At 47.5% G+C, this 12,955-nt stretch overlaps 1 protein-coding gene across 2 annotated transcripts in view; it reads left to right on the top strand.

The window, feature by feature from the left end:
* Positions 1 to 571: 571 nt before the first annotated feature.
* LOC138266470 (catechol O-methyltransferase-like) overlaps positions 572 to 12,955 on the top strand; it is a 102,062-nt gene continuing 89,678 nt past the window's right edge. For both annotated transcript variants that reach the window (XM_069215295.1, XM_069215296.1), the window contains exon 1: positions 572 to 673. The gene's annotated coding sequence lies outside the window, so the exon portion shown is untranslated. The remainder of the gene's footprint in view (positions 674 to 12,955) is intronic.

The following is a 12,955-nucleotide window of genomic DNA, read 5'->3' as shown; positions in this document are numbered from 1 at the left end:
CAAAGTCAATAGCTCTAACTCGAGGAAACGTGAGACCCCTTGCATTGCAAAGGCTTGTTTTTTGTGCTGCGTGCTCTTCTTTTTTCTTCGTGACACAGCCTTTCTAAGCTTCTTTGCTTGTCATTCTAGTCGTCCAAAAATAAAAACAATGAGTCGGGTGGAATGGAAACCACGAACTGCAGCGCCACGAGGCTATGCTAGTGTCAGAAATGAGCTATACGGTTGCTTATGTGGCAAAACAACGAAAGAACGTTATATTTCCAGAAACTAATTTTAAAAAAGAAATAAAACTCGCCATTATAAAATACGAACGACCAAGCCAGCATAAAAGAGGCAGAAACACACACAAGTTAAAATTAGCCTGTGGTGTGGCCCCTTAAAATGTGTGTTTCTCCCTTACTGGAGAACTTCTTGAATAAAAAGAGGGACTTCACAAGGGGCTGCAGGTGTGTCCCTCAACACACCATGGATTTGCATCACCTGTGGGTCCCATGGGCTCCCGTCCAATCACAAGCCTGCTTCCATCAGTTTTTCTTCCTGCCTTTTTATTTTTCAGATTCAGCACTTTATTGGGCTCGACCGCTGGAGCTTGCACAAGAGCTGTCACGTGACGTGTAAATAAGTTTTAGAAGAAGCTGTCACCTTGAAGACGAGAGACCTCCTGCTGCAGCTGGTGAGCCCCAGACTTCAAATCGAAACCATGTATCTGAAAACCCTAGTGTCTAGTGATCGTTAGCGCCGCTGCAGGTCCCTACAGCGCTTAATTTAAGGATGTGCCTCCCAGGACTGAAGCCTGAGTGAGTGAGAGAGAGAGAGAAAGAGCTAGAGAGAGAGGCAGAAAGGGAGAGAAAGAACGGGCAGCGTTAATTAGACAGAGGAGAGAGCTCACGAGCACATTTTTATTGCTTTTCAGTGAACGTCTCCTACCCAGTGCTTAATTTGTAAATTAAAACGTGCCGGTGCCCAGAGCTCACCTCTGAAACACGCGGCTGCTGTATTTAAATGTGCGAGCACCGAATACTGAGGCAGCTAATCCTGAAGCCATCTCGGGCCTCTTTAATGCATTTACAGCCACTCCCTGCCCCTTCTGCTCACTCTTGCAGCTTTCTGCTTTCTCCCCTTGTAACGCTTTTACGTCCTTTTCCTCTTCCATCTTTCCCATGTGTCTTTCGCACGCAATAAATGCCTGATGCAAAAAAAAATAATAATAATGTGCCGGCCCTCAAAAATAAGTGCCGGTGCCCCGCACCGGCTCAAATTAGGCACTGCCCCTACCCCAATAAGTCCAGCAGCCCCTTCAAACACATTCCGCTGTAAGGAATGAAGGGTCTGCCTATTCAGTATACGACACGTACGTCTAGAAGCCTGTGCTGTCCTCCGCTCCATTTATGTTTTTAACCCTAAGACGTTTCGGCGTTGTTCCCTTTAACACAATGCACACTTTGCAGCGATGCTGAGAAACACATGTAATAACCCGTTTATGACAGTGTCCTGCTGAGAAGTCCTGGCACGGTAAGTATAGCGCCTCCTGGGATACGCCTCCTTGGGAAGTGCTGGTACTGGAGGCTGCCAGAAGAGGGAGGCAGTAAGAGATTATTTCACAACCACCCAAGGCAGCGGCGTAGGAGACATTAAGGCCCAGATTTACAACAATGTGGGGCATCACTGCCACCTAACGACACCCTGGGCGTGTCGTATTTACAATAGGGCGCGCAATGGCGCGGTAGGCCAATAGCGTCAACATTTCTGACGCTATTGTGGCGCTTTGAATCACTAGCATCAAAAAATTTTACGCTAGTGGAACAAAGTGCAGGGAGTCCCATTCATTTCAATGGGTGCGTAATTTTAACGCCTGCTTTGAGCAGTCGTTAAAAATGACGCCAAAATTGGCGCAATGAAACATTGTAGATTTCACTACGCCATTTTTGCAGGCCTCCTAGTGCCAGAACGCCCCCTCTTGCATACATTATGCCTTGGGCCAGCAAAATGTGTCGCAAGGAGTCGCAAAGTGGCACAATGCATGCATTGCGCCACTTTGTAAAGATGGTGCGGCGATTTTTGCCTCGTTGAGCCACATTAGCGTAAAAAATAAAATTCTGCGAATGTGGCACATGGAGGCACAATCCTATAGGGCCGGTCTACAAGAAAGTGACACATCCGTTCCAATGCGCTACTTTTCTTGCGCTGCCCATACCCCACCTCAGCACACCATGGTTGCGCCGTACTTGCAATACGGCGCACCATGGCTCCTCTTTCCACAATAGTGTCAAAATTTATGATGCTATTATGGCGCTTTGCTGGATTGACAACAAAGCACTACGGAGACCCATGGGTTACTATGGGCCTGTCACTTTAACGGCTGCCCAGAGCAGGTGTTAAAAATGTCAGAAAAAATGTTGCAGTGAAATCTTGTAGACTTCACTGTGCCATTTTTTGCGGCCTCCCTTCGTGGGAATGCCCCCCCAAACCCTTTGTGCCCCACACCAATCATGCCCCTCGCCTCATGCAAAATGACACCGCACTGGAGATATCAAAAGTGATCAGGTACAACAATTGTAAGCGGATGCTCTGAAACCGTAGTTCTAATAACAATTGTACTCCTCTGTGTGATCTTGGGCAGCTCAGCTCCACATCAGTCATAACGGGAAGCATTTACACTGAAGAAGGTCTTGGTGTTACAGGCTATATAATACATGGGATTCTGTGATCCATGTATAAACGTCAGTCATTAATTTCTATAATCGGCTTCTTGTGATGCACTAAGTCATGGATTATAAAGAAAAGATGTCAAAACTCGACGATTATAAGGTTATTGCAGTCGCGTTCTGATGTCACAATGCCTTCTGCCAGAGCCAGCAGCCCAGGTAAAAGGCAGGTCAGGTCACAGAGCATAATTAAAGCAGCTGTTTAACGCAACACATGGAATGTTGCTTTTCTTTCTTCTGCTGTTTTAATAGCTCACAATGACAGAAGCTATGCACTAAGGTTTTAAGTGGTTTGTTTATGTATTATATGGAATAAAGTACCCCTTGGCATACATGATAAGGATATTGCAAGTCACCTCAGCGTTCCATACCTTATAAACAGGCACTGGCAAAGCCAATAGGTCTTGCCTATGCAAGAGCTGTTGCCTTTGCCAATGTGTTTTACCCATGTGTACACTAGCATGGGTACTGTTCAGCATGGCTAAAAGTTAATGGCGTAAAGGATAATGGTGTGCTCCAGAGTGTCATCCATTGGTGGGATGTAGAGTCTCACAGTGTCATGGAGAGACATAAAGGAGAGTGGCGTAGAGTGGAATAAAATAATGAGGAGTGGCGTAGCAAGAGTTGAATAGTGTTGTTGAGCGTAGTACACTCATGTAGTGGGGTGGCATAAAGTGTCATGGAGTAGAGTATTGTGGAGGGGCATAGAGTGGGGTAGTGTGTCATAGAATAGAGTGGAGTAAAGTGTCATGGAGTAGAGTATCGTAGATTGAAGTGGCATAGAGTAGAGTATTGTGGAGTGGCATAGAGTGGAGTAGTGTGTCATAGAATAGAGTGGAGTAAAGTGTCATGGAGTAGAGTATCATAGATTGAAGTGCAATAGAGTATTGCGGAGTGGAGTGGCATAGAGTGGAGTAGTGTGTCATAGAATAGAGTGGAGTAAAGTGTCATGGAGTAGAGTATCGTAGATTGAAGTGGCATAGAGTAGAGTATTGTGGAGTGGCATAGAGGGGAGTATTGTGTCATAGTATAGAGTGGCGTAAAGTGTCGTAGAGTATCGTAGGTGGAAGTGGCATAGAGTAGAGTATTGTGGAGTGGCATAGAGTGGAGTAGTGTGTCATAGAATAGAGTGGAGTAAAGTCTCATGGAGTAGAGTAATATGGATTGTAGTGGCATAGAGTATTGTGGAGTGGCATAGAGTGGAGTAGTGTGTCATAGACTAGAGTGGAGTAAAGTTTCATGGAGTAGAGTATCGTAGATTGAAGTGCCGTAGAGTATTGCGGAGTGGCATAGAGTGGAGTAGTGTGTCATAGACTAGAGTGGAGTAAAGTGTCATGGAGTAAAGTGTCATGGAGTAGAGTATCGTAGTTTGAAGTGGCATAGAGTGGAGTAAAGTGTCATGGAGTAGACTATCGTAGATTGAAGTGGTGTAGAGTATTACAAAGTGGAGTGGCATAGAGTGGAGTAAAGTGTCATGGAGTAGAGTATCGTAGATTGAAGTGGCACAGAGTAGAGTATTGCGGAGAGGCATAGAGTGGAGTAGTGTGTCATAGACTAGAGTGGAGTAAAGTGTCATGGAGTAGAGTATCGTAGTTTGAAGTGGCATAGAGTAAAGTATTGTGGAGTGGCATAGAGTGGAGTAGTGTGTCATTGTAGGAAAGTACCATCTTGCCTGGCATGTTACCCCCATATTTCACTGTATATATGTTGTTTTAGTGTATGTGTCACTGGGACCCTGCCAGCCAGGGCCCCAGTGCTCATAAGTGTGCCCTGTATGTGTTCCCTGTGTGATGACTAACTGTCTCACTGAGGCTCTGCTAACCAAAACCTCAGTGGTTATGCTTTCTCTGCTTTCTAAATTGTCACTAACAGGCTAGTGACCAATTTCACCAATTCACATTGGCATACTGGAACACCCTTATAATTCCCTAGTATATGGTACGGAGGTACCCAGGGTATTGGGGTTCCAGGAGATCCCTATGGGCTGCAGCATTTCTTTTGCCACCCATAGGGAGCTCTGACAATTCTTACACAGGCCTGCCACTGCAGCCTGAGTGAAATGACGTCCACGTTATTTCACAGCCATTTTACACTGCACTTAAGTAACTTATAAGTCACCTATATGTCTAACCTTTACCTGGTAAAGGTTAGGTGCAAAGTTACTTAGTGTGAGGGCACCCTGGCACTAGCCAAGGTGCCCCCACATTGTTCAGAGCCAATTCCCTGAACTTTGTGAGTGCGGGGACACCATTACACGCGTGCACTACATATAGGTCACTACCTATATGTAGCTTCACAATGGTAACTCCGAATAAGGCCATGTAACATGTCTAAGATCATGGAATTGCCCCCTCTATGCCATCCTGGCATTGTTGGCACAATTCCATGATCCCAGTGGTCTGTAGCACAGACCCTGGTACTGCCAAACTGCCCTTCCTGGGGTTTCACTGCAGCTGCTGCTGCTGCCAACCCCTCAGACAGGCATCTGCTCTCCTGGGGTCCAGCCAGGCCTGGCCCAGGATGGCAGAACAAATAACTTCCTCTGAGAGAGGGTGTGACACCCTCTCCCTTTGGAAAATGGTGTGAAGGCAGGGGAGGAGTAGCCTCCCCCAGCCTCTGGAAATGCTTTGTTGGGCACAGAGGTGCCCAATTCTGCATAAGCCAGTCTACACCGGTTCAGGGGACCCCTTAGCCCTGCTCTGGCGCGAAACTGGACAAAGGAAAGGGGAGTGATCACTCCCCTGACCTGCACCTCCCCTGGGAGGTGTCCAGAGCTCCTCCAGTGTGCTCCAGACCTCTGCCATCTTGGAAACAGAGGTGCTGCTGGCACACTGGACTGCTCTGAGTGGCCAGTGCCACCAGGTGATGTCAGAGACTCCTGCTGATAGGCTCCTTCAGGTGTTAGTAGCCTATCCTCTCTCCTAGGTAGCCAAACCCTCTTTTCTGGCTATTTAGGGTCTCTGTCTCTGGGGAAACTTCAGATAACGAATGCAAGAGCTCATCCGAGTTCCTCTGCATCTCTCTCTTCACCTTCTGATAAGGAATCGACTGCTGACCGCGCTGGAAGCTTGCAAACCTGCAACATAGTAGTAAAGACGACTACTGCAACTCTGTAACGCTGATCCTGCCGCCTTCTCGACTGTTTTCCTGCTTGTGCATGCTGTGGGGGTAGTCTGCCTCCTCTCTGCACCAGAAGCTCCGAAGAAATCTCCCGTGGGTCGACGGAATCTTCCCCCTACAACCGCAGGCACCAAAAAGCTGCATTACCGGTCCCTTGGGTCTCCTCTCAGCACGACGAGCGAGGTCCCTCAAATCCAGCGACTCTGTCCAAGTGACCCCCACAGTCCAGTGACTCTTCAGTCCAAGTTTGGTGGAGGTAAGTCCTTGCCTCACCTCGCTGGGCTGCATTGCTGGGAACCGCGACTTTGCAGCTACTCCGGCCCCTGTGCACTTCCGGCGGAAATCCTTTGTGCACAGCCAAGCCTGGGTCCACGGCACTCTAACCTGCATTGCACGACTTTCTAAGTTGGTCTCCGGCGACGTGGGACTCCTTTGTGCAACTTCGGCGAGCACCGTTTCACGCATCCTCGTAGTGCCTGTTTCTGGCACTTCTCCGGGTGCTACCTGCTTCAGTGAGTGCTCTTTGTCTTGTTCGACGTCCCCTCTCTCTTCAGGTCCAATTTGCGACCTCCTGGACCCTCCTGGGCCCCAGCAGCGTCCAAAAACGCCAAACGCACGATTTGCGACTAGCAAGGCTTGTTGGCGTCCTTTCGGCGGGAAAACACTTCTGCACGACTCTCCAAGGCGAGAGGGATCCGTCCACCAAAGGGGAAGTCTCTAGCCCTTTTCGTTCCTGCTGAAACCTCAGCTTCTTCTGTCCAGTAGAAGCTTCTTTGCACCCGCAGCTGGCATTTCCTGGGCATCTGCCCATCTCCGACGTGCTTGTGACTTTTGGACTTGGTCCCCTTGTTCCACAGGTACCCTAGATTGGAAATCCACAGTTGTTGCATTGCTGGTTTGTGTCTTTCCTGCATTATTCCTCTAACACAACTTCTTTGTCCTTAGGGGAACTTTAGTGCACTTTGCACTCACTTTTCAGGGTCTTGGGGAGGGTTATTTTTCTAACTCTTACTATTTTCTAATAGTCCCAGCGACCCTCTACAAGGTCACATAGGTTTGGGGTCCATTCGTGGTTCGCATTCCACTTTTGGAGTATATGGTTTGTGTTGCCCCTATCCCTATGTTTCCCCATTGCATCCTATTGTAACTATACATTGTTTGCACTGTTTTCTAAGACTATACTGCATATTTTTGCTATTGTGTATATATATCTTGTGTATATTTCCTATCCTCTCACTGAGGGTACACTCTAAGATACTTTGGCATATTGTCATAAAAATAAAGTACCTTTATTTTTAGTATAACTGTGTATTGTGTTTTCTTATGATATTGTGCATATGACACTAAGTGGTACTGTAGTAGCTTCACACGTCTCCTAGTTCAGCCTAAGCTGCTCTGCTAAGCTACCATTATCTATCAGCCTAAGCTGCTAGACACCCTATACACTAATAAGGGATAACTGGGCCTGGTGCAAGGTGCAAGTACCCCTTGGTACTCACTACAAGCCAGTCCAGCCTCCTACATTGGTTGTGCAGTGGTGGGATAAGTGCTTGAGACTACTTACCACTCTTGTCATTGTACTTTTCATAAGAGAAAAATATACAAAACAAGGTCAGTGTATATACACATAGCCAAAAAGTTTTGCATTTCCTCTTTTCACTCTTTTCTAAGTGCTGAAAAGTACTTCTAACTTTCTAAAAAGTTCTAAAAAGTTTTAAAAGTTTTTTTTCTCTGTCTTTCTAAAAAGCTCTGACAAACTTTTTATCTTTTACTATCACTTTAACTCTCTCTAAAAATGTCTGGCACAGGCCAAAATGTTGATCTGTCCAAACTTGCATATGACAACCTTAGCTGGAAAAGAGCAAGGAGTCTCTGTATAGAGAGAGGTTTGAGTGTAGGGAAGAATCCTTCCTTGGAACTGTTACTTAACATGCTTAGAGAACAGGATAAGGCCATAGGTGCCTCATCTGTTGAAAAAGTACCTAATAGTTCTCAATCTGATTCAGGGACTCCCCCAGGAAAAGATTCAGGAAAGAAACTTCCTAGCCTGCCCATTACTAGACAGTCTAGCATAGTTGGTAATGATGATGAGCCACACCATACAAATAGTGTTGTCTCACATCATAGCAAAAGCATTTATTCTCACCATACTGGTAGTAATGTTTCTGTTAACCAAGCTGTTAGGGTGGCTTCTGTAAGGGACAGGTCTCCTTCTGTTCATTCCCATCATACCTCTGTTTCTAGGAATGTCCCTCCCACCAACCCTGATGACAGAATGTTAGAGAGGGAACTCAATAAGTTGAGGGTGGAACAAACCAGACTGAAGCTTAAAAAGCAACAGCTGGATTTGGATAGACAGTCTTTTGAATTAGAGAAGGAAAGACAGAAGTTGGGTTTAGATACCCATGGTGGCAGCAGCAGTATTCCCCATAGTCATCCTGTTAAAGAGCATGATTCCAGGAATCTGCACAAGATAGTTCCCCCTTACAAGGAGGGGGATGACATTAACAAGTGGTTTGCTGCACTTGAGAGGGCCTGTGTTGTACAGGATGTCCCTCAAAGGCAGTGGGCTGCTATCCTATGGCTATCATTTAGTGGAAAAGGTAGGGATAGGCTCCTTACTGTGAAAGAAAATGATGCTAATAATTTCCAAGTTCTTAAGAATGCACTCCTGGATGGTTATGGCTTAACCACTGAACAGTACAGGATAAAGTTCAGAGAGACCAAAAAGGAGTCTTCACAAGACTGGGTTGATTTCATTGACCATTCAGTGAAGGCCTTGGAGGGGTGGTTACATGGCAGTAAAGTTACTGATTATGAAAGCCTGTATAACACAATCCTGAGAGAGCATATACTTAATAATTGTGTGTCTGATTTGTTGCACCAGTACCTGGTAGACTCTGATCTGACCTCTCCCCAAGAATTGGGAAAGAAGGCAGACAAATGGGTCAGAACAAGGGTGAACAGAAAAGTTCATACAGGGGGTGACAAAGATGGCAATAAGAAGAAAGATGGTGAAAAATCTCAAGATAAGCATGGGGATAAGGGTAAAACCAAAGATCCCACTTCAAATCTTAAACACTCTTCAGAGGGTGGGGATAAAACTAATTCTTCCTCTTCTTCTCAACCTGCACACATTAAAAAGCTTTGGTGCTTTGTGTGTAAAAACAGAGGCCATAGGCCAGGGGATAAGTCCTGTCCAGGTAAACCCCCTGAGCCTACCACCACTAATACATCAAGCTCTAGTGCCCCTAGCAGTAGTGGTACTAGTGGTGGGACTGCTGGCAACAGTCAAGTTAAGGGTGTAGTTGGGTTCACTTTTGCGTCCATAGTAGAAACTGGGGTAGTCAGTCCCAAGACAGTTTCTGTCACACCTAGTGGCATTGGCCTTGCCACACTGGCTGCTTGTCCCCTTACAATGGATAAGTACAGGCAGACAGTTTCAATAAATGGTGTTGAGGCCTTGGCCTACAGGGACACAGGTGCCAGTATCACTTTGGTGACTGACAACCTACTGCCTCCTGAACAACACATCATTGGACAACAGTATAAGATTATTGATGTCCATAACTCCACTAAGTTTCTTCCCTTAGCTATAATTCAGTTTAGTTGGGGTGGAGTTACTGGCCCTAAGCAGGTGGTGGTATCACCTAGCTTACCTGTAGACTGTCTCTTAGGTAATGACCTAGAGGCCTCAGGTTGGGCTGATGTAGAGTTTTATGCCCATGCAGCCATGCTGGGCATCCCAGAGGAATTGTTCCCTCTCATTTCTACTGAAATGAAAAAGCAAAGGAGAGAAGGCCTGAAAACTCAGGATCCCTCTCCATCAACAGGAAAAAGGGTATCACAGTATCCCCTAACCACCCTGCCATTCAGGATACCATTCCTGTGGTGGGAGAAACCTCTCCTGGGGTGGCACCTGTTCCAAGGGAATCATCAGCTGGCAAAGCTGTACTCCCTGAGGTAGAAGTACCTCTCTGTGGGATAACTAACATTGGTGACAAAAAGAGCACCATTTTAGTTAACATGGAGCATCCCTCCAATCCTCCCAGAGAAACTTTAGTGCAGAAACTCTGCACTGCCTCACAACACTTAGGACAGCATCCCTGCCCTAGTGTGGAGCTGATAGGACAGCATCCCTGCCCTTCTCCAACCCAAGAGAAACAGCATCCCTGTTCTCTCTTCCAGCCATATGGACAAAGTTTTTGCCCAGCTATGGCTTTTCTGAGACAGCATCCCTGTCTGGCATTTCCATCACTACAAATAGGTTCAGTGGACAATTCCCACTGCTCTAAACTAAAACTTACTGATAGAAACTCTGAAAATACATCTTCACATTGTTGCTTAGCTAAAAAACTTCAAACAGGGTGGTTTACATCCCCACAGGGAAGTAACCATATAGTGGATGATAAAGGGAGTAACCAGTCTATTGCAGAGCTACTCTCTACTTATCACCACTTAGACAATAAAGTCTCAACTGGCCAAGGTTAGCCTTATTGTCCTTCGTTTGGGGGGGGGTTGTGTGAGAAAGTAGCCTCTTTCTAGCCTTGTTACCCCCACTTTTGGCCTGTTTGTGAGTGTATGCCAGGGTGTTTTCACTGTCTCACTGGGATCCTGCTAGCCAGGACCCAGTGCTCATAGTGAAAACCCTATGTTTTCAGTATGTTTATGTGTCACTGGGACCCTGCTAGTCAGGACCCCAGTGCTCATAAGTTTGTGGCCTATATGTATGTGTTCCCTGTGTGGTGCCTAACTGTCTCACTGAGGCTCTGCTAATCAGAACCTCAGTGGTTATGCTCTCTCATTTCTTCCAAATTGTCACTGACAGGCTAGTGACCATTTTTACCAATTTACATTGGCTTACTGGAACACCCTTATAATTCCCTAGTATATGGTACTGAGGTACCCAGGGTATTGGGGTTCCAGGAGATCCCTATGGGCTGCAGCATTTCTTTTGCCACCCATAGGGAGCTCTGACAATTCTTACACAGGCCTGCCACTGCAGCCTGAGTGAAATAACGTCCACGTTATTTCACAGCCATTTTACACTGCACTTAAGTAACTTATAAGTCACCTATATGTCTAACCTTTACCTGGTAAAGGTTAGGTGCAAAGTTACTTAGTGTGAGGGCACCCTGGCACTAGCCAAGGTGCCCCCACATTGTTCAGAGCCAATTCCCTGAACTTTGTGAGTGCGGGGACACCATTACACGCGTGCACTACATATAGGTCACTACCTATATGTAGCTTCACAATGGTAACTCCGAATATGGCCATGTAACATGTCTAAGATCATGGAATTGCCCCCTCTATGCCATCCTGGCATTGTTGGCACAATTTCATGATCCCAGTGGTCTGTAGCACAGACACTGGTACTGCCAAACTGCCCTTCCTGGGGTTTCACTGCAGCTGCTGCTGCTGCCAACCCCTCAGACAGGCATCTGCCCTCCTGGGGTCCAGCCAGGCCTGGCCCAGGATGGCAGAACAAAGAACTTCCTCTGAGAGAGGGTGTGACACCCTCTCCCTTTGGAAAATGGTGTGAAGGCAGGGGAGGAGTAGCCTCCCCCAGCCTCTGGAAATGCTTTGTTGGGTACAGAGGTGCCCAATTCTGCATAAGCCAGTCTACACCGGTTCAGGGGACCCCTTAGCCCTGCTCTGGCGCGAAACTGGACAAAGGAAAGGGGAGTGACCACTCCCCTGACCTGCACCTCCCCTGGGAGGTGTCCAGAGCTCCTCCAGTGTGCTCCAGACCTCTGCCATCTTGGAAACAGAGGTGCTGCTGGCACACTGGACTGCTCTGAGTGGCCAGTGCCACCAGGTGATGTCAGAGACTCCTGCTGATAGGCTCCTTCAGGTGTTAGTAGCCTATCCTCTCTCCTAGGTAGCCAAACCCTCTTTTCTGGCTATTTAGGGTCTCTGTCTCTGGGGAAACTTCAGATAACAAATGCAAGAGCTCATCCGAGTTCCTCTGCATCTCTCTCTTCACCTTCTGATAAGGAATCGACTGCTGACCGCGCTGGAAGCCTGCAAACCTGCAACATAGTAGCAAAGACGACTACTGCAACTCTGTAACGCTGATCCTGCCGCCTTCTCAACTGTTTTCCTGCTTGTGCATGCTGTGGGGGTAGTCTGCCTCCTCTCTGCACCAGAAGCTCCGAAGAAATCTCCCGTGGGTCGACTGAATCTTCCCCCTGCAACCGCAGGCACCAAAAAGCTGCATTACCGGTCCCTTGGGTCTCCTCTCAGCACGACGAGCGAGGTCCCTCGAATCCAGCGACTCTGTCCAAGTGACCCCCACAGTCCAGTGACTCTTCAGTCCAAGTTTGGTGGAGGTAAGTCCTTGCCTCACCTCGCTGGGCTGCATTGCTGGGAACCGCGACTTTGCAGCTACTCCGGCCCCTGTGCACTTCCGGCGGAAATCCTTTGTGCACAGCCAAGCCTGGATCCACGGCACTCTAACCTGCATTGCACGACTTTCTAAGTTGGTCTCCGGCGACGTGGGACTCCTTTGTGCAACTTCGGCGAGCACCGTTTCACGCATCCTCGTAGTGCCTGTTTCTGGCACTTCTCCGGGTGCTACCTGCTTCAGTGAGTGCTCTTTGTCTTGCTCGACGTCCCCTCTCTCTTCAGGTCCAATTTGCGACCTCCTGGGCCCCAGCAGCGTCCAAAAACGCCAAACGCACGATTTGCGACCAGCAAGGCTTGTTGGCGTCCTTGCGGCGGGAAAACACTTCTGCACGACTGTCCAAGGCGAGAGGGATCCGTCCACCAAAGGGGAAGTCTCTAGCCCTTTTCGTTCCTGCAGAAACCTCAGCTTCTTCTGTCCAGTAGAAGCTTCTTTGCACCCGCAGCTGGCATTTCCTGGGCATCTGCCCATCTCCGACTTGCTTGTGACTTTTGGACTTGGTCCCCTTGTTCCACAGGTACCCTAGATTGGAAATCCACAGTTGTTGCATTGCTGGTTTGTGTCTTTCCTGCATTATTCCTCTAACACGACTTCTTTGTCCTTAGGGGAACTTTAGTGCACTTTGCACTCACTTTTCAGGGTCTTGGGGAGGGTTATTTTTCTAACTCTTACTATTTTCTAATAGTCCCAGCGACCCTCTACAAGGTCACATAGGTTTGGGGTC

This window comes from Pleurodeles waltl, chromosome 11 (genome assembly GCF_031143425.1).
Source record: "Pleurodeles waltl isolate 20211129_DDA chromosome 11, aPleWal1.hap1.20221129, whole genome shotgun sequence".
Classification (NCBI taxonomy): domain Eukaryota; kingdom Metazoa; phylum Chordata; class Amphibia; order Caudata; family Salamandridae; genus Pleurodeles; species Pleurodeles waltl.
This window is presented reverse-complemented; position numbering and strand designations above follow the sequence as displayed.